We start from the raw sequence: 23,257 nt of genomic DNA, 5'->3' as shown, positions 1-23,257 counted from the left end.
GGGGTTGTCAATCCCTTCCGGGGTACGACGCCTCAAGATAGTCAAGCGGACGTGAGGTAAATTTGTGTTAGATTGATAGATCGAACGCCAAATAAATAAAGAAAAATAAATTGCAGCATGGTACTTTTGGGTTTTTGGTTTAGTAGATCTGAAAATCAAAGCAAAGGAAAATAGATCGCAAAGGAAAATAATATGAGAAAGAGACCCGGGGGCCGTAGGTTTCACTAGTGGCTTCTCTCGAGAAAAATAGCAAACGGTGGGTGAAAAAATTACTGTTGGGCAATTGATAGAACTTCAAATACTCATGACGATATCCAGGCAATGATCATTACATAGGCATCACGTCCAAGATTAGTAGACCGACTCCTTCCTGCATCTACTACTATTACTCCACACATCGACCGCTATCTGATACGTCTCCAACGTATCTATAATTTTTGATTGCTCCATGCTATATTATCTACTATTTTGGACATTATTGGGCTTTATTATCCACTTTTATATTATTTTTTGGGACTAACCTACTAACCGGAGGCCCAACCCAGAATTGCTGTTTTTGTGTGCCTATTTTAGGGTTTCGAAGAAAAGGAATATCAAACGGAGTCCAAACGGAATGAAACCTTCGGGAACGTGATTTTCTCACCGAACATGATCCAAAGGACTTGGACCCTATGTCAAGAAACAAAAGAGGAGGCCACGAGGTAGGGGGCGCGCCTACCCCCCCAGGCGCGCCCTCCATCCTCATGGCCCCCCTGTTGCTCCACCGACGTACTCCTTCCTCCTATATATACCTACGTACCCCCAAACGATCATATACGGAGCCAAAACCCTAATTCCACCACCGCAACTTTCTGTATCCACGAGATCCCATCTTGGGGCCTGTTCCGGAGCTCCGCCGGAGGGGGCATCGATCACGGAGGGCTTCTACATCATCACCGTAGCCCCTCCGATGAAGTGTGAGTAGTTTACCTTAGACCTATGGGTCCATAGTTATTAGCTAGATGGCTTCTTCTCTCTTTTTGGATCTCAATACAATGTTCTCCCCCTCTCCTATGGAGATCTATTCGATGTAATCTTCTTTTTGTGGTGTGTTTGTTGAGACCGGTGAATTGTGGGTTTATGATCAAGTCTATCTATGAACAATATTTGAATCTTCTCTGAATTCTTTTATGTATGATTGGTTATCTTTGCAAGTCTCTTTGAATTATCAGTTTGGTTTGGCCTACTAGATTGATCTTTCTTGCAATGGGAGAAGTGCTTAGCTTTGGGTTCAATCTTGCGGTGTCCTTTCCCAGTGACAGTAGGGGTATCAAGGCACGTATTGTATTGTTGCCATCGAGGATAACAAGATGGGGTTTTCATCATATTGCATGAGTTTATCCCTCTACATCATGTCATCTTGCTTAAGGCGTTACTCTGTTTTCATTAACTTAATACTCTAGATGCATGCTGGATAGCATTCGATGAGTGGAGTAATAGTAGTAGTTGCAGGCAAGAGTCAGTCTACTTGTCTCGGACGTGATGCCTATATACATGATCATACCTAGATATTCTCATAACTATGCTCAATTCTGTCAATTGCTCAACAGTAATTCGTTCACCCACCGTAGAATACTTATGCTCTTGAGAGAAGCCACTAGTGAAACCTATGGCCCCCGGGTCTATCTTCATCATATTAATCTTCCAATACTTTGCTATTTACTTTGCTTTTATTTTACCTTGCATCTTTATCATAAAAATACCAAAAATATTATCTTATCATATCTATCAAATCTCACTTTCGTAAGTGGCCGTGTAGGGATTGACAACCCCTTATCGCATTGGTTGTGAGGATTTATTTGTTTTGTGTAGGTACGGGGGACTCGCGCGTAGCCTCCTACTGGATTGATACCTTGGTTCTCAAAAACTGAGGGAAATACTTACGCTACTCTGCTGCATCATCCCTTCCTCTTCGGGGAAAAACTAACGCAGTGCTCAAGAGGTAGCAAGAAGGATTTCTGGCGCCGTTGCTGGGGAGGTTCGCGCAAGTCAAGATTTGGCTCCCGACAACAAGCCATTTCTGGTGCCGTTGCCAGGGAGTCTACGCAAAAGTCAATATACCAAGTACCCATCACAATCCCTATCTCCCGTATTACATTATTTGCCATTTGCCTCTCGTTTTCCTCTCCCCCACTTCACCCTTGCCGTTTTATTCGCCCTCTCTCTCTATCCTCCCTCTCTTTTTCTATTTGCCTCTTTTTGCCCTTTGCACTTTCTGCCGTTATGTCTGAAATAGGGGAAATTATTGTCGATACGGCAATAATAATGTCATGAAAAATTCTGATGCTCCTGCTAAAGAACCCCCCATCTTACATACAAAAATATTCTGTGTTGGTAGTAGTAATATTATTGGAAAAGGAGTTATTCAAGATTTCTTTACTTGTGCCGGTACTTTACCTTCTATGGGTAGTTCTATCCTTCATAGAACTAGTAGTCTTGCGGACGCTATTGCCATGCTTGTAGTTGAACTTGAAAGACAATTCATGCACTTGCATCCTTGCATACAAAGGATTTTCCTAGAATTTTCTAATATTGAGCATTCTTCTGTTAAGCGTGCCGCTACTATCTTTTTGGCTCATGAGTTTAGATTCATAATAAGAGAAGCCAAAGAAATCTTTGCGCATTATAGGGTAGACGCTTGCCGTCCTCCCATAGAGGCTATCCTTTTTGATCAAGAAGAAATAATGCATTTTCAATCTCTAGACTATGTTGCTTTCAATTAAAATCTTAGAAAAAGGGTTCCTATTAATGTTTTAGTTGATAGAATTTCTGAGCTTAATGATGATTTGGCCATTTGAAATAATGAGCTAGGATATTCTCTTGAATATAGGCTCACAAAGTTCTGCCAAAAGAATGCTTATAATGATGAATTGGTTGTGCAATACGAGGGACCAAAGGAGGAACCTATACCTCCCAAGGTTGATCTTGGGGACTTTTGCCCGATTAAATTTAGCCCTTTTGATTACTTTTGCTTGCCTCAAAGAAAAATTGCTGCCGAATGTAGAGAATATGAAATGAGTTTTAATGATCTATCTTACTATTATGGCAATACCTAGATCTATCCTTGCTTTTTAGGCCTAGCTAGGGGCGTTAAACGATAGCGCTTGTTGGGAGGGAACCCAATTTTATTTGTATTCCTTGCTTTTTGCTCCTGTTTAGTAATAAACAGTTTATCTAGCCTCTGTTTAGGTTGTGTTTTTTGTGTGTTTAATTAGTGTTTGTGCCAAGTAGAACCGTTGGGAAGACTTGGGGAAAGTCTTGATATCTTGCTGTAAAAAACAGAAACTTTAGCGCTCACGAGAACTCCTGCCATTTTTATTTGGAAAGTGCTATTTAGTTAATTCCTTTTCAGATGATTAATAGATAAATTCCTCACGTCCAGAAATTTATTTTAGAATTTTTGGGGTTTCAGATCTTGTTCTAGCTACAGATTACTACAGTCTGTTCTATTTTTGACAGATTCTGTTTTGCTTGTGTTGTTTGCTTATTTTGATGAATCTATGGTAGTAAAATAGTTTATAAACCATAGAGAAGTTGGAATACAGTAGGTTTAACACCAATATAAATAAATAATGAGTTCATTACAGTACCTTGAAGTGGTCTTTTGTTTTCTTTCGCTAACGGAGCTCATGATATTTTCTACTTTAAGTTTTGTGTTGTGAAGTTTTCAAGTTTTGGGTAAAGATTTGATGGATTATGGAACAAGGAGTGGCAAGAGCCTAAGCTTGGGGATGCCCATGGCACCCCCAAGATAATCTAAGGACACCTAAAAGCCAAAGCTTGGGGATTCCCCGGAAGGCATCCCCTCTTTTCGTCTACTTCTATCGGTAACTTTACTTGGAGCTATATTTTTATTCATCATATGATATGTGTTTTGCTTGGAGGGTCTTGTATTATTTGATTCTTTATTTTTTAGTTTACCACAATCATCCTTGATGTACACACCTTTTTAGAGAGCCATACATGATTTGGAAATTGTTAGAATACTCTATGTGCTTCGCTTATATCAATTGAGTTATATAGTTTTGCTCTAGTACTTCACTTATATATTTTAGAGCACGATGGTGGATTTGTTTTATAGAAACTATTGATCTCTCATGCTTCACTTAGATTATTTTGAGAGTCTTAAATAGCATGGTAATTTGCTTAAATAATCCTAATATGCTTGGTATTCAAGAATAATAATAAAACTTTCTTATGAGTGTGTTGAATACTATGAGAAGTTTGATGCTTAATAATTGTTTTGAGATATGAAGATGGTGATATTAAAGTTGTGCTAGTTGAGAAATTGTGAATTTGATAAATACTTGTGTTAAAGTTTGTGATTCCCGTAGCATGCACGTATGGTGAACCGTTATGTGATGAAGTTGGAGCATGATTTATTTATTGATTGTCTTCCTTATGAGTGGCGGTCGGGGATGGGCGATGGTCTTTTCCTACCAATCTATCCCCCTAGGAGCATGCGTGTAATACTTTGCTTTGATAACTTGTAGATTTTTGCAATAAGTTATGAGTTCTTTATGACTAATGTTGAGTCCATGGATTATACGCACTCCCACCCTTCCACCATTGCTAGCCTCTCTAATACCGCGCACCTTTCGCCGGTATCATACACCCACCATATACCTTCCCCAAAACAGCCACCATACCTACCTATTATGGCATTTCCATAGCCATTCCGAGATATATTTCCATGTAACTTTCCACCGTTCCGTTTATTATGACACATTCCATCATTGTCATATTACTTAGCATGATCATGTAGTTGACATCGTATTTATGGCAAAGCCAATGTTCATAATTCTTTCATACATGTCACTCATGAGTCATTGCATATCCCGGTACACCGTCGGAGGCATTCATATAGCGTCATACTTTGTTCTAAGTATCGAGTTGTAATTGTTGAGTTGTAAGAAAATAAAAGTGTGATGATCATCATTATTAGAGCATTGTCCCAAGTGAGGAAAGGATGATGGAGACTATGATTCCCCCACAAGTCGGGATGAGACTCTAGATGCAAAAAAAAGAGAAAAGAGGCCATAAATAAAAAAAAGAGAGAAAAGGCCCAAATAAAAAATGAGAGAAAAAGAGAGAAGGGGCAATGCTACTATCCTTTTACCACACTTGTGCTTCAAAGTAGCACCATGATATTCATAGTAGAGAGTCTCTCATTTCATCACTTTCATATACTAGCGGGAATTTTTCATTATAAAACTTGGCTTGTATATTCCAATGATGGGCTTCCTCAAATTGCCCTAGGTCTTCATGAGCAAGAGAGTTGGATGCACACCCACTTAGTTTCTTTTGTTGAGCTTTGATATACTTATAGCTCTAGTGCATCCGTTGCATGGCAATCCCTACTCACTCACATTGATATCTATTGATGGGCATCTCCATAGCCCGTTGATACGCCTAGTTGTTGTGAGACTATATTCTCCCTTTTTGTCTTCTCCACAACCACCATTCTATTCCACATATAGTGCTATATCCATGGCTCACACTCATGTATTGCGTGAAGATTGAAAAAGTTTTGAGAATGTCAAAAGTATGAAACAATTGCTTGGCTTTTCATCGGGGTTGTGCATGATTTAAATACTTTGTGTGGTGAAGATAGAGCATAGCCAGACTATATGATTTTGTAGGGATAACTTTCTTTGGCCATGTTATTTTGAGAAGACATGATTTCTTTAGTATTATTATTTTTATGTCAATATTAAACTTTTATCTTGAATCTTTTGGATCTGAATATTCATACCACAATTAAGAAGAATTACATTAAAATTATGCCAAGTAGCACTCCGCATCAAAAATTCTGTTTTTATCATTTACCTACTCGAGGACGAGCAGGAATTAAGCTTGGGGATGCTTGATACGTCTCCAACGTATCTATAATTTTTGATTTCTCCATGCTATATTATCTACTGTTTTGGACTTTATTGGGCTTTATTATCCACTTTTATATTATTATTGGGACTAACCTATTAATCGAAGGCCCAGCCCAGAATTGCTGTTTTTTGGGCCTATTTTAGGGTTTCGAAGAAAAGGAATATCAAACGGAGTCCAAACGGAATGAAACCTTCGGGAACGTGATTTTCTCATCGAACATGATCCAAAGGACTTGGACCCTACGTCAAGAAACAAAAGAGGAGGCCACGAGGTAGGGGGGCGCGCCTACCCCCCAGGCGTGCCCTCTACCCTCGTCGGCCCCCCTGTTGCTCCACCGACGTACTCCTTCCTCCTATATATACCTACGTACCCCCAAATGATCAGATACGGAGCCAAAACCCTAATTCCACTGCCGCAACTTTCTGTATCCACGAGATCCCATCTTGGGGCCTGTTCCGGAGCTCCGCCACAGGGGGCATTGATCACGGAGGGCTTCTACATCATCACCATAGCCCCTCCGATGAAGTGTGAGTAGTTTACCTTAGACCTACGGGTCCATAGTTATTAGCTAGATGGCTTCTTCTCTCCTTTTGGATCTCAATACAATGTTCTCCCCCTCTCTTGTGGAGATCTATTCGATGTAATCTTATTTTTGCGGTGTGTTTGTTGAGACCGATGAATTGTGGGTTTATGATCAAGTCTATCTATGAACAATATTTGAATCTTCTCTGAATTCTTTTATGTATGATTGATTATCTTTGCAAGTCTCTTCAAATTATCAGTTTGGTTTGGACTACTAGATTGATCTTTTTTGCAATGGGAGAAGTGCTTAGCTTTGGGTTCAATCTTGCGGTGTCCTTTCCCAGTGACAGTAGGGGCAGCAAGGCACGTATTGTATTGTTGCCATCAAGGATAACAAGATGGGGTTTTCATCATATTGTATGAGTTTATCCCTCTACATCATGTCATCTTGCTTAAGGCGTTACTCTGTTTTCATTAACTTAATACTCTAGATGCATGCTGGATAGCGATCGATGAGTGGAGTAATAGTAGTAGATGCAGGAAGGAGTCGGTCTACTTGTCTCGGACGCGATGCCTATATACATGATCATACCTAGATATTCTCATAACTATGCTCAATTCTGTCAATTGCTCAACAGTAATTCGTTCACCCACCGTAGAATACTTATGCTCTTGAGAGAAGCCACTAGTGAAATCTATGGCCCCCGGATCTATCTTCATCATATTAATCTTCCAATACTTTGCTATTTAATTTTCTTTTATTTTACCTTGCATCTTATCATAAAAATACCAAAAATATTAACTTATCATATCTATCAGATCTCACTCTCGTAAGTGGTCGTGTAGGGATTTACAACCCCTTATCGCGTTGGTTGCGAGGATTTATTTGTTTTGTGCAGGTACGAGGGACTCGCGCGTAGCCTCCTACTGGATTGATACCTTGGTTCTCAAAAACCGAGGGAAATACTTACGCTACTCTGCTGCATCATCCCTTCCTCTTCGGGGAAAAACCAACACAGTGCTCAAGAGGTAGCACTATCCAGCATGCATCTAGTGTATTAAGTTCATGGAGAAACGGAGTAATGCAATAAGAACGATGACATGATGTAGACAAGATCTATCTATATAGAGATAGACCCCATCATTTTATCCTTAGTAGCAACGATACATACGCGTTGGTTCCCCTTCTGTCACTGGGATTAAGCACCGTAAGATCGAACCCACTACAAAGCACCTCTTCCCATTGCAAGATAAATAGATCAAGTTGGCCAAACAAAACCCAAATACTGGAGAAGAAATACGAGGCTATAAGAAATCATGCATAAAAGAGATCAAAGAAACTCAAATACTTTCATGGACATAAAAAGATAGATCTGATCATAAAGTCAAAGTTCATCGATCCCAACAAACACACTGCAAAAGAGTTACATCATATGGATCTCCAAGAGACCATTGTATTGAGAATCAAGAGAGAGAAAGGAAGACATCTAAATACTAACTACGGACCCGAAGGTCTTCAAAGAACTACTCACGCATCATCGGAGAGGCACCAATGGAGGTGGTGAACCCCAACCGAGATGGTGTCTAGATTGGATTTGGTGGTTCTGGACTCTGCGGTGGCTGGATCAATATTTCGTCGACTCCCCTAGGGTTTTGGGAATATTGGGGTACTTATAGAGCAAAGAGGTGGTCCGGGGGGCACCTGAGGTGGGCAAACCCACCAGGGCACGCCTGGGCCTTCTGGCGCGCCCTGGTGGGTTGTGCCCCCCTCGGGGCACCCCCAAGCGCAGCGAGGGCCCGTTGTGTTCCTTCTAGCCCATAAAATTCTTCGTAAAGTTTCGTGGCATTTGGACTCCGTTTAATATTAATTTTCTGCGCTGTAAAAAACACTAAAAAAATAGCAACTGGCACTTGGCACTATGTCAATAGGTTAGTACCAAAAATGATATAAAATGACTATAAAATGATTATAAAACATCCAAGATTGATAATATAACAACATGGAACAACAAAAAATTATAGATACGTTGGAGACGTATCAGCATACCCAAGCTTAACTCCTACTCGTCCTCGAGTAGGGAAGTGATAAAAATAGAATTTTTGATGTGGAATGCTGCCTAACATGTCATATCATATTTATTTCTTTATAGCATGGACATTTGGACTTTTATATTGTTCAAAGCAATATTCTAGTTTTGACATGATAATTTAAATACTCAAGCATATCAACAAGCAACCATGTCTTTCAAAATATCAACGCTAAAATAAGCTATCCCTAGCCCATCATGCTCAACCATTGATCCATTCATGAAACACACTCGCATATTAGCTACATCCAATACTCAAGTACGATCATATTGCCTCCTAGTTGGTGCTTTTATAAGAGAAGATGGAGACTCAAATTCAAAATAAAAATTGCATAAAGTAAAACAAAGGCCCTTTGCAGAGGGAACTAGGGATTTGTAGAGGTGCCAGAGCTCGAAGAGAAAAACTTAGAGATAAAAACATTTTGGGAGGTGTATCCATCCCACCAACGAAAACGACTTAGAGTTCCCAACACTTTCCATGCTTAGATATATCATAGGCGGTTCCCAAACAGAAAATAAAGTTTATTCCTCTTTCCACCATACTTTCACTTTCCATGGCTAACCGTATCCACGGGTGCCCTCCATACCAACACTTTCCAAGGAATTTATTATTTGACAACATAAAGTAAATTCATTTTTTTTTCATTTCGGGACCAGGCATCCCTAATACCTTTGCCTTACTCTCGTGCAATGACAAGTGAATAAACACTCATCGTGAGAATAACACATCTAGCATCGAAACAAACAGACAAAAGAGAAGTTTATTTTGAAAATTAGAGATGGCACATGAAAATTTGCTTAGAACGGCAAAAGAATACTGCATATAGGTAGATATAGTGGACTCATGTGGCAAAACTGGTTTAAAGGTTTTTGGATTTACAAGTAGTGATCATACTTAGTGGAAAATGAAGGCTAGCAAAAGATTGAGAAGTGACCAACCAAGAAACGAATAATCTCATAAGCGAGCATTAAGCATACTAACACCGAATAATGCACCATAAGTAGGATATAATTTCATTGCATAACTATGGACTTTCGTGCTTGCATAGGGAATCACAAACCTTAACACCAATATTCTTACTAAAGCATAATTACTCATCAGGATGACTCACATATCACATCATCATATCTCAAAACTATTACTAAGAATCAAGTTTATTTTGTCCAATGATCTTCATGAAAGTTCTTATTATATCCTTCTTGGATACCTATCACTTTGGGACTAATTTTCATGTGTTGCTTTTGACAAGCTCAAACAAATATAAGTGAAGATCGTGAGCATAATTTTTCTTTATATCTCTCAAATTAATTTAAGTGAAGCAAGAGAGAATTTCTTGAAAATTTCATTAACTCTAGAATAAATCTAAGTGAAGCAAGAGAGCATTTCTTCAAAAATACTAAGCACGCCGTGCTCAAAATGATATAAGTGAAGCACTAGAGCAAGTCCATATCTCATAAAAAATTTAAGTGAAGCATAGAGAGCAATTCTTACAAGTCATGACATAATTTTGGCTCTCTCAAATAGGTGTGTCCAGCAAGGGATCAAGACTAAAAACACCAAAGAAAACAAGCAAAGACTCATATAATACAAGACGCTCCAAGCAAAACACATAGTATGTGACGAATAAAAATATAGCTTCGAGTAAAATAGCGATGGTCGTTAGAAGAAAGAGGGGATGCCACTCGGGGGCATCCCCAAGCTTAGTTGGTTGCTCAATTTTGGATAATAGCTTGGGATGCCAGGGCATCCCCAAGCTTAGGCTCTTCTACTCCTTATTCCTTCATCCATCGTAAGATAACCCAAAACTTGAAAACTTCAATCACACAAAACTCAACAAAACCTTCGTGAGATCCGTTAGTATAAGAATAATAAATCACTACTATAAGTGCTGTATCTAATCAATTCATATTTTGTTCTTGTATTATATCTACTGTATCCAAATTTTCTATGGAAAAAACTCATCAAAGAAAACCATAGAGCCATTAAAATAAGCACACAACACAAAGAAAACAGAATCTGTCAAAACAGAACAGTCTGTAGCAATTTGACAATTTCGAATACTTCTGTAACTCCAAAAATTCTGAACAATTAGGAAGTCCTGAGAAATTTGTATATTGATCTACTTCAAGTGGAATGGGTATTTTATCGCTCTCTGGTAAACACCTAGAATTATTTTCGTGAGCGCAAAAATTTCTGTTTTTTCAGCAAGATCAAACAACTATCACCCAAGAAAATCCTAAAGGCTTTACTTGGCACAAACACTAATTAAAACATAAAAATACAATCATAACAGTAGCATAATTGTGCTAACACTCAAAAACAGGAAGCAAAAAGCAAAAACAAATTTTATCCATTGGGTTGCCTCCCAACAAGCGCTATAGTTTTATGCCCTTAGCTAGGCATAAAGCAAGGATCTAAGTTTTGTCATCTTTGTTTCGAGATCCATAAGCTGACCTCATGATTTATTCGTATGGTGGCCAAATTCTTGTTCTAGGAAAGTGCTCGATACCCTTCCTCAAATGAAATTGGAACTTAATATTGCCTTCTTTCATATCCATCACAGCACCGATAGTGCGTAAAAACGGTCTACCAAGAATAATTGGACAAGACAGATTGCAATAAATATCAAGAACAATAAAATCTATGGGCACACAATTCCTATTTGCAAGAATAAGAATATCATTAATTCTTCCCATAGGATTTTTAATAGTAGAATCCGCCAAGTGCAAATTCAAAGAACATGATTCAAGATCGGTAAGACCAAGCACATCTCATAAAGATTTCGGAATAGTGGAAACACTAGCACCCAAGTCACACAAGGAAAAACACTAATACTTTTTAATTTTGACTTTGATAGTAGGTTCCCATTCATCATGCAATTTTCTAGGAATTGAAACTTCTAATTCCAACTTTTCTTCAAAAGCCTTCATCATAGCATCAACAATATGTTTAGTAAAAGCTTTATTTTGTTCATAAGCATGGGGTGAATTTATCATGGATTGCAACAAAGAAATACAATCAATCAAAGAGAAACTATCATAATTAAAGTCTTCGTAATCCAAAAGAGTGGGCACATCACTAGCTAAAGTTTTGACCTCTTCAAACCCACTTTTATCAATTTTCTCAACAAGATTTTCACCCTCCGAATCATTGGGACGCCTTCTACCTAAAGTTGACTCTTCTCTAGTCCCTTTTTCATCAATATTAACTTTACTAAACAAAGAATCAATATAAGAAGCACCAATCATTTTAAGATCTTCATCACTTTTGCGAAAGAAATCACTAGAAAACACTTTTTCTAAAAATTCTCTTTTAGCTCTAAGCATAGCGATTCTTTTCTTACTTTCATCCATAGAAACATAAAGAGCTAATTGATTCATCAACCTTAGGCATAAAAATTTTCATATTGAGATTTTCCACATCATGAGCAATTCTATCAACACTTTAGACAAATCATCAATCTTACTCAACTTTCCTTCTATGGAAGTGTTGAATTTTTTTGTGTATTGATAAATTCTTTAATATTATTCTCAAGATCAGAGATGTTGCTATTATTATTATAAGATTTATTCCCATAGTAATTACTATAATTATTAGAGGAATTACTAGGAAAAGGCCTAGGATTAAAATTACCTCTATAAGCATTGTTGTTGAAATTATTTCGAGATATAAAATTCACATCTATGGCATCACTATTTTGCTCAATCAAAGTAGACAAAGGCATATCATTAAAATAAATAGGAGCACTTCTACTAGCAAACAATTTCACAAGAGCATCAACTTTTTCACTCAAAGAAGAAATTTCTTCAACCGAATTAACTTTTTTTACTAGAAGGAGCTCTTTCGGTATGCCATTACGAATAATTTGCCATAATATTATTAAGCAATTTGGTCTATTCACCCAAAGTAATTGCCATAAAAGTACCACCCACGACGGAATCTAAAAGATTACGAGAAAAAAAATTCAACCCCACATAAAATTTTTGTATGATCATCCAAAGATTTAACCCATGAGTTGGGCAATTCCTTAGCATCATTTTCATCCTTTCCCAAGATTATGCAACATGCTCATGTTCACGTTTCTTGAAATTTATGATCTGGGTTCTAAGGGAAATAATTTTTGTGGGCGGAAAATACTTAGTTATAAAAGCATCTTTGCACTTATTCCAAGAATCGATACTATTGCGCGACAACGAAGAGAACCAAATTTTTGCAGAATCACGCAAAGAAAATGGAAATAATTTCATCCGGACCACATCATTGTCCACATCTTTTTTCTTTTGCATATCACATAATTCCACGAAGGTATTAAGATGGGACACGACATCCTCATCAGGAGTATCGGAAAATTGGTCTTTCATATCAAGATTCAGCAAAGCAGCATTAATATCACAAGTCTCTGCACTAGTGGCGGGAGGAGCAAGTGGAGTGCCGATAAAATCATTGTTGTTGGTATTTGAGAAATCACATAACTTGGTTTTCTCTTGAGTCATGATGACCAAACAACAAGATTGCACTCAAAAATAGATACGGCAAGAAAACGACGAACGGAAAAAGAGGGGCGAATAAAACGGCAATTTTTTGTGAAGTGGGGGAGAGGAAAACGAGAGGCAAATGGCCAATAATGTAAATTGCGAGGAGATGAGATTTGTGATTAGGAACCTGGTATATGTTGAAGATCCTCCCTGGAAACGGCACCAGAAATTCCTTTTGATGTCGCTCGAAGCTACGTCGATATTTCCCCAAAGAGGAAGGGATGATGCAGCACAGCGGCGGTACGTATTTCCCTCAGATGTGAAACCAAGGTAATCGAACCAGTAGGTGAACCAAGCAACACAACGTAAACAACACCTGCACACAAACAACAACTTCTCGCAACCCGACGTGTTAAAGGGGTTGTCAATCCCTTCCGGGGTACAACGCCTCAAGATAGGCAAACATGCGTGAGGTAAATTTGTAGTAGATTGATAGATCGAACGACAAATAAATAAATAAGAATAAATTGCAGCAAGGTATTTTTGGGTTTTTGATTTAGTAGATCTGAAAATAAAAGCAAAGGAAAATAGATTGCAAAGGCAAATAATATGAGAAAAAGACTCGAGGGCCGTAGGTTTCACTAGTGGCTTCTCTCGAGAAAAATAGCAAACGGTGGGTGAACAAATTATTGTTGGGAAATTGATAGAACTTCAAATACACATGATGATATCCAGGAAATGATAATTACATAGGCATCACGTCCAAGATTAGTAGACCGACTCATGCCTACATCTACTACTATTACTCCACACATCGACCGCTATCCAGCATGCACCTAGTGTATTAAGTTCATAGAGAAATGGAGTAATGCAATAAGAATGATGACATGATGTAGACAAGATCTATCTATGTAGAGATAGACCCCATCGTTTTATCCTTAGTAGCAACGATACATACGTGTCAGTTCCCCTTCTATCACTGGGATCAAGCACCGTAAGATCGAACCCACTACAAAGAACCTCTTCCCACTGCAAGATAAATAGATCAAGTTGGCCAAACAAAACCCAAATATCGGAGAAGAAATATGAGGCTATAAGCAATCATGCATAAAAGAGATCAAAGAAACTCAAATACTTTCATGGATATAAAAAGATAGATCTGATCATAAACTCAAAGTTCATTGATCCCAACATACACACCGCAAAAGAGTTACATCATATGGATCTCCAAGAGACCATTGTATTGAGAATCAAGAGAGAGAGAGAGAGAGAGAGAGAGAGAGAGAGAGAGAAAGGAAGCCATCTAGCTACTAAGTACGGACCCGAAGGTCTACAAAGAACTACTCACGCATCATCGAAGAGGCACCAATGGAGGTGGTGAACCCCATCCGAGATGGTGTCTAGATTGGATCTGGTGGTTCTGGACTCTGCGGCGGCTGGATCAATATTTCGACGACACCCCTAGGGTTTTGGGAATATTGGGGTATTTATAGAGCAAAGAGGCGGTCCGGGGGCACCCGAGGTGGGCACAACCCACCAGGGCGCGCCTGGGCCTCCTGGTGCGCCCTGGTGGGTTGTGCCCCCCTCGGGGCACCCCCAGGCGCAGCCAGGGCCCGTTGTGTTCCTTCTGGCCCATAAAAATTCTCCGTAAAGTTTCGTGGCATTTGGACTCCGTTTGATACTAATTTTTCGCGATGTAAAAAACATGGAAAAAACAGCAACTGACACTTGGCACTATGTCAATAGTACAGTGCCAAAAATGATATAAAATGATTATAAAACATCCATGATTGATAATATTACATCATGGAACAATAAAAAATTATAGATACGTTGGGGACGTATCAGCCTCCGGTGCTGCACCTGCCATCGGGGCTTGCCTTCCTCCCGCATAGGAACGTGCGCCTGGTGCCTCCCTCTGGGTAGGCTCGGGGGCTTCCACCAGGAGAACGTCTGACCTGACCAGCATGATGAGGGAGGTGCTCGTGCACCACTTGGAGGCGTGCTTCGACGCGCACCCCCGCAGGCAAGGAGCACGGCGCCAGGCGCCAGGAGCGCAATAGTTCACCCAAGAGATCCACAAGCTGCAGGAGGCTCGGGCCATGCACGGCGAGCGTCGCCCCACATGACCCATCGACACAGCTGCCACTTCTGACGTGGGCAGCAAGCTGCGCGTGTGCATCAACATCCCGGGCCTCAATAGGGCCAGTTCTTAGGACATCTTCTGGCTGTCATGCATCGGCCAAAGCAAGAGCATCGCTACCAACTACGTCTGCATGCCCTTCGGCCTGCTGAACGCGGGTGCCACCTACCAGCACTTTGCGCGGCTCGCATTGGCATCTCATGAGGCTTTGACTCCTCGCAAGCTTCAGGGCCTCAGGAGCTAGCCGGCCCCTGAGGGGCGGACCTCCGCGACGCGCTTCTCCGACCGCCCTGACACTCCCACAACAGCATCATTGCCAGGTGACTTTTTAGTTTGTTCAATTGAGGGTGCCCCATGGGCTGCATCATCCTCAAGCTGTTCAGGGTCAGTCCCTATAGTCGCATCACCTTTTGGTTGTGTACTAAACTTGCTCATGCTTCAATATGCCATGATTTCTTGCTTAACTTTGTGCTTGTCTCCGCATTACATTTGGAGACGCCATCCCTTGGGGCCTCGGGTGCCCGCAGTGATGATGACATGTACCTATGGTAGGGTCTTAGGCCTGACCTAGACACCCTACCCAAGGACACTGCCCTAGAGTCGAAGACATACAAGGTCCAACAGAAGATACCGACTGAACTGGCCCTGAAGTGCAATCCACTCGACGGAGAAGTTCCACTCGGATATCCCAATTACACTCGCCTACGGCATAATCACTCGACCATACGAAGAATCACTCGGAGTACAGAAGGCTTAAAGTCACCCTAGGATGGCAACGGTCACGCATTCACTCTGTGGCCATAAAGATCATTAATGGCAGGCGTCACCAGTAATGTCCTAGTCTTAACTCACATTGAAACCTATGTAACCGAGGGCTGAGAGGGGCCAGGCGCACTCCATATAAGCCACCCCTCCTCTGGCACAAGGGTTCGCACCCTCTGTAACTTTCACACATATCCAGTCGGCAAGCCTCCGCGGCACCGAGACGTTGGGCTATTACCTCCTCCGAGAGGGGCCTGAACTCATAAACTTGTGTGCACAACCTCGCCGTAGCTAGGACACTGCCTCCTCCTATGTTTTTCACTTAGGAGGAGGAGGACTAGCTGGCTCGACGAAAGTATCCAAGTCGATGCCATCTGCGATGCGAGTGACTACGTCGATGAAGGTCTCCATAAAAGATTAAAACTAAAGCTTCTTGGTGTTTTCCACCTAAAGAGCTTTCACCTTCTCTTCATTGGCATCCTTGCAATGAACACGGATGAGTGATAGAGCCACATCAGCACCGCAGCGAGCATCTGACTTCTTCCACGCCCACACTCGGTCAATGATGTCATTGAGTCGAGTCATCAATGACTCGAGGTCATTCTAAGACACATCTTCTGGCCATAGCTCCTTGTCTATCTACGACAGTGCAACTTTCAGTCGAGCAACATAGTCAAAGACACTAGCAAGGCGAGATTCTAGTTGCAGCACGTTCATGGCAGCTTCGTCTTTGACGGGAGAATTAATGGGGTCTAGTCATGTCTCAGTCCGCCTGGTTTCTTCCTCGAAATTTTGACAGAACTCTGCACGGAGAGAATAATAGTGAGTTGGTGGCAACATTGTGAAGAAGTTTTTGATTCAGTCGGATGAGGTAAAATACCTTCGAGCATGAGGAACATCTTCTTGGCAAGACCTCCCAGACAAGCTTCCAGTTCGTCCCTCTTCCGAGTAAGAACATCCACTTTGTCAGCCAAGGCCACCTTCTCCTCCTTCAGTTGTGCAGTTTCTTTCTTTGCCTCGTCAACATCAGTCTTCAGCTTGGCATTCTCTTCCTCCAACTTGCCGACTGAAGCTAGCTACCTATTAACTAGTTCAGTCTTCTCACGTGTCATCTTTTGTGCCCCCGCAAGGTCAAGGTCCTTCTGCTCCAAGGCCTGCTTCATTTTGTCTAAAGAAATAACATTCCTCAGACGAGCTTCGAGTTGACGATTTTTACTATGCACATCTGTTCGAGTGGAGTCACTCGGTTCAAAGGACATGAAAGGAAAAATGGCAAGGCATACAGTCAACAAGTCATTACCTCCCAAGGTTGCCACTTCATCTTGAGCCTTCTTCAGATTCTCCTTGGCCAGATCCAGGCCAAGCTTGAGTTGGATTTTCTCCTGTTCCAAGGTAGCATACTGAGTCCCAAGCTCATAAGATTTCTGCAACCAACAACAAGACAAATCAATCGACAGAAACAAAGATCAGTTACTTCCGAGTGAAAAAGTGCAAGATCGGATTGCTATGGCAAAAGGGTTCTAAGACTGCCGCCAAATCAAACATTCAACAACAGTCTCGGGGACTACACCTAGTGGGTGCACTTGTGTGCCCCCACTGGTATGATTTCCCACTTGGCATGGTCCGCCCTGCCCGAGTGGAAAGAAAAAAAGAGAGAGAAGAAAAATCATTTGTTCTCAGACCACTGTCGACTTCAGGTAGTCAACGGCGGTCTCGGGGACTACACCCAATGTGTGCACTCAGCATGCCCCCACTGGACCAAGAACTCACTGGCATGACCTGTCTAACTCGAGTGAAAGAGCTACACAACTACAAGTGAAAGAGCTACACAGCTACAAAAAACACCCAGTGGGTGTATAGATGCAAAGTACAGACTGACATCTTATGAATAATAAAGCAGTACTTTTCAGATAGCATATCCTAACAGAACAAGAATCGAGCTAGAAAGCCAATCAGAAATCAACTTAAAATCCCACTTACTCGGACATTAGCTTGGAGAGTAGAGCTGGCGTCGTAGGCGGCCTTGCTGGTGTCATACACCACCTTCAGTCGGTCCATCATCAGACCTGCCTGGATCATGGCTTCCTTGGCAGCTCCTACTTGGTCCTCCGGAGTGTGATGTAGAGCAAAGGGAGTGGATGAGGAGCCGATGATGTGGCCGGTGGGGTTGGAGCTTGAGGTTGTCCAGTCGGACCAGAAGTCTGAATAGTTGACGCCGAGGGCTTGTCAGTCGACAGAGGTTCAACAAAACAGACAGTGGCCCGTACTGGATCGTCAAGTTGTTGAACTACAAGCTCAGATGCCGGGCAGGACGCTCTGTTGGCAGGTGCCCTCTTGCTCAAAGCTCTACCTCTTCTACCAGTGCTCCGCTGAGGTACTTCCTTGTCATCATCATCATCATCATCATCATCATCATCATCTAGAAGCTAAATAACATTTGCCGGTGCTCCAAAACACTCGACAGTAAGATTTCAGTCGTCCACCCAAAACAGTCGACGGAGTGATAGCATGACTATGGAATCATACCTGCCCGAGAGGTGGCCGCATCTGCGGTCTCCGCGTCAACCCGCTCCTCGTCGATGTCCATAGATGTTGCAGAAGTAGTAGCACTGAAACTTCCAAATTTCACTCGGTCAAGCAAGTGAAGAAGTCCACAGTGGCAACGAAAGACAAGGAAAGGAAACACTTACGTCGAAGCAACGGGCACGGCCACCTTGACCCTAAGTAGGGCCTTCCGAGGCTTGGGTGGAACAACTTTGGCCTTCTTCGCGGCCTTCTCTGTTAGGTCTGGGGTTGATGTTCGAGTGTGCTTCGGAATCTTTGCACTCGACGGAACTGCTTTGCCATGTCCTTCCACAGGGTCTTGCGACTGTTTGGAACGTCGTTCAGAGTGGGGTGGCAAGTCGACTTCCTCACTGCTACCAGAGTCCTCGCTGTCATCTGCATATTGCCAATCAACGCTTTCACCATCACTCTCTACTCCTTGGTGCTGCTCCCCTTTCGGCATTGAGTACATCTTGGTGAAAACCTACAAGACACAAGTTACAAGTATCAGTCGGATTCAAGAACAATCGCGCATTGAAAAAAAACACTCGGTAAATCAAGCCTAACCTCGTCTGGGGCATTGTTGGCGTCAAATGGCAAGATCCTTCTGGCTCCACGAGGGTTATCCTTGTTACCAGTGATGCTTTGCAGCCACTGAGCCACCGCCTCCTCGGCGACCTCCTCTGGGTGGACCCGAGTGGTGTCATCGGTGCCCGAGTACATCCACATTGGGTGGTCATGAGCTTGGAGAGGTTGAATGCGTCGACTGAGAAACACCTCCAGCAGATCCATGCCAGTCCCACACCCCTGGACCAATGCAACGACCGCATCGACTAACATGGACACCTCACCATTCTCCGTCATGGTTACTTCCAGTGAAGAAGGTTGGCAGAGTCTATCTAGAGTGAAAGGGGGGAGGTCGGTCGACTGACCGGGAATCGGGATGTCTTTGCAATAAAACCAAGTCGACTGCCATCCTCTAATTGACTCGGGAAAGGTCATGGGTGGAAAAGTACTCCTACCTCTCGTTTGGACCCCTAACCCCCCGCACATTTGGATCACGTGCGTCTTTTCATCATCTGGGTTAGCTTTCTTCACCGACTAAGATCGGCAAGTGAAAATGTGTTTGAACAGACCCCAGTGTAGCTGACACCCAAGGAAGTTCTCGCACATTGAAACAAATGCGGCAAGGTACGAGATTGTGTTGGGAGGAAAGTGGTCGATCTGAGCACCAAAGAAGTTCAAAAAACCCCGAAAGAATGAATGTAGGGGCAGGGAGAAACCTTGGTCGATGTGGGTGGTGAGGAGGACGCACTCACCCTCGCACGGCTGGGGCTCAGATTCCCCCTCTGGCAACCTCCAGGATCCATGAGCAATTAGTACTTTGGCGGCGAGATTCTCTAGGTCTTCCTTCATGACGGTGGAGTGGATGTAGTCCCCCTGGATCCAACTGGGCGGCATACCGGACCGTGACAATGACCCCCTTGCTGCCTTCTTGCCTTTCATCGTCGCCTTCTTCACACGCTCCAGGGCTGCGGTCTTGTCCTTCACCATGGTGGCAGGGCACGAGAAGGATGGGCGGAGGCATGGTGAGTGATGACCCATAAGTATAGGGGATCTACTGTAGTCCTTTAGATAAGTAAGAGTGTCGAACCCAACGAGGAGCAGAAGGAAATGATAAGCGGTTTTCAGTAAGGTATTCTCTGCAAGCACTGAAATTATCGGTAACAGATAGTTTTGTGACAAGGTAATTTGTAACGAGTAACAAGTAATAAAAGTAAACAAGGTGCAACAAGATGGCACAATCCTTTTTGTAGCAAAGGACAAGCCTGGACAAACTCTTATATAAATGAAAGCACTCCCGAGGACACATGGGAATTATCGTCAAGCTAGTTTTCATCATGTTCATATGATTCGCGTTTGGTACTTTGATAATTTGATATGTGGGTGGACCGGTGCTTGGGTACTGCCCTTCCTTGGACAAGCATCCCACTTATGATTAACCCCTATTGCAAGCATCCGCAACTACAACAGAAGTATTAAGGTAAACCTAACCATAGCATGAAACACATGGATCCAAATCAGCCCCTTAGGAAGCAACTCATAAACTAGGGTTTAAGCTTCTGTCACTCTAGCAACCCATCATCTACTTATTACTTCCCAATGCCTCCCCCTAGGCCCAAACAATGGTAACGTGTCATGTAGTCGACATTCACACGACACCACTACAGGAAAGAAAACATACATCTCATCAAAATATCGAACGAATACCAAATTCACATGACTACTTATAGCAAGACTTCTCCCATGTCCTCAGGAACAAACATAAATACTCACAAATCATATTCATTTTCATAATCAGAGGGGTATTAATATGCATAAAGGATCTGAACATATGATCTTCCACCGAATAAACCAACTAGCATCAACTACAAAGAGTAATCAACACTACTAGCAACCCACAGGTACCAATCTGAGGCTTTGGGACAAAGATTGGATACAAGAGATGAACTAGGGTTTGAGATGAGATGGTGCTGGTAAATATGTTGATGGAGATTGACCACCTCACGATGAGAGGATCAATGGTGATGACGATGGTGATGATTTAACCCTCCCAGAGGGAAGTTTCCCCGGCAGAACAGCTCCGCCGGAGCCCTAGATTGGTTCCGCCAAGGTTCCTCCTTGTGGCGGTGGAGTTTCGTCCCATGAGCTAGCTTATGATTTTTTCCTCGATGAAAGACCTCATATAGCAGAAGATGGGCATCAGAGGGCTGCCAGGGGGCCCATAAGGAAGGGGGCGTGCCCAGGGGTTAGGGCGTGCCCCCACCCTCGTGGATGGTGGGTGGCCCCCTCTGGTACTTCTTTCGCCCAATATTTTTTATATATTCTGAAACTTGCTCCCGTGAAGTTTCACGACTTTTGGAGTTGTGCAGAATAGGTCTCTAATATTTGCTCCTTTTCCATCCCAGAATTCCAGCTGCCGACATTCTCCCTCTTCATGTAAACCTTGTAAAATAAGAGAGAATATGCATAAGTATTGTGACATAATGTGTCAGGACCCCGATCCTATGTCACACCGATCTAGCATGTAACACTTCATATCACTTTGCGGCCTCACGCACGGTATTCTCATGGGTGCCACCTTACCTAGCCCGGGACCGTCTGCGCCTTTTGGCTCACGTATATGATAATGTCGCTAGCATCCATATGACAGAGAACCCGGGCCGACATGGCTAGTCGTGAACCCAAAGCGGCACTAACCCATGGAGACAGGCATACATGAATCAACTTCGAGCATGTCGCTCAGCAGCGTGTGAATCCGGGCTGTAGCACTGGGCTAACAGGACCCCGGTAAGCCGGGCTGTAGCAGGCTAGGCAGGACTCCGGATGTCACCGTGTGACATTTCCCCGAAGGGACAGACACAGGAACGAAGTGAAACACATGCCGGCCAGTCAAGTGTCCTGAGCAGTAGTGCTGGCTAGCAGGACTCCGGTGAACCAGGCTATAGCGGACTACTATGGCTCATGGAAGCACTAGACTACATTTCCCCACAAGAGAGGCTGCCAAGGATAAACAACTAGATTGTCGGATCCACACATACCAAGCATCTCAATCATACACACAATATGCTCGATATGTGTAAATACAACATGGCATCACAACATAACTCTACGACTCAAGCATTTATTCATTAGGCTCCGAGGAGCGAGATATTACAAACATGGGTCTCATGACCCAACAATCATAGCATACAATTCAAGCACATGCGGAAGTTTAACATGTCTGAGTACAGACATCTATAAATGAAAAAGGCTAAGAAGCCTGACTATCTACCACATCCGGCCGAGGACACAAGATTGTAGCTGAGGTATCAAGCTAAACGTCGGAGTCCACACGGAATTACTAGCGAGACTGACGTCTCTCTGCAAAAACATAAAATAGGCAAACATGAGTACAAATGTACCCAGCAAGACTTACATTAGAACTAGCTACATATGCATCGATATCAACAAAGGGGTAGTGGAGTTTAACTGCAGCAAGCCAGCTTTGACTCAGTGGCTAACCTGAACTACGACTACAAGCAACCCTTTTGAGGTGGCGCACATGAGTCCACATATTCACCATATCAATACACCACTATGGATCCGCTCCCGTCTCCCTACGAGAAGGCCATCCATAGAACTCACGCTTATCTTGCGAGTTTTAGAGTATCCACTTTCACTTGTCTATGAACTATGCAAGGGGTCCAAGTTTCCATATCCGAGGAATCCGGCTATTCGAATAGATAATGATAACCGTGCAGGGGTGTACTTCTTCACACACGCTCCCACCACTTACTGTCGTTTACACGACATGTACTCAACAACCTTCAAGCGGAAGCGCAACGAGGGTGTCGGCCACGGCCTACCTAAACACTCAAGTCTCTAGTCCATGTTTATCGCCTATTCAGGTTCCATCTGCAGGGAGTCCGACCGAGGTTTCCACATACGGCCCCGAACAATGTGAACAGGGTTCCCGAGACACCAAACGGGCGCCCAGTACACCGTGCCATGGTGTATCTACTGCATCATAGCCCACCCCTAGGGTCAGCGCTACGCATGACCGCCAACACATAACCTACAAACACTAGAAACTTGTTGCAACTCCTGGACAAAGTACTAGGGTGATTAAGAAGCCGAGAGGGTCAATTAAGGATCCCAATGAGTGGTAGTAGCTGTTCATGGATCACAGACACAGAACTCAGTTCCTGAGGACGGCTGCAATGAGACAACCCACCATGTACTCCTACATGGACTC

The sequence above is a fragment of the Triticum dicoccoides genome, chromosome 6A, assembly GCF_002162155.2.
Source record: "Triticum dicoccoides isolate Atlit2015 ecotype Zavitan chromosome 6A, WEW_v2.0, whole genome shotgun sequence".
Classification (NCBI taxonomy): domain Eukaryota; kingdom Viridiplantae; phylum Streptophyta; class Magnoliopsida; order Poales; family Poaceae; genus Triticum; species Triticum dicoccoides.
This window is presented reverse-complemented; position numbering follows the sequence as displayed.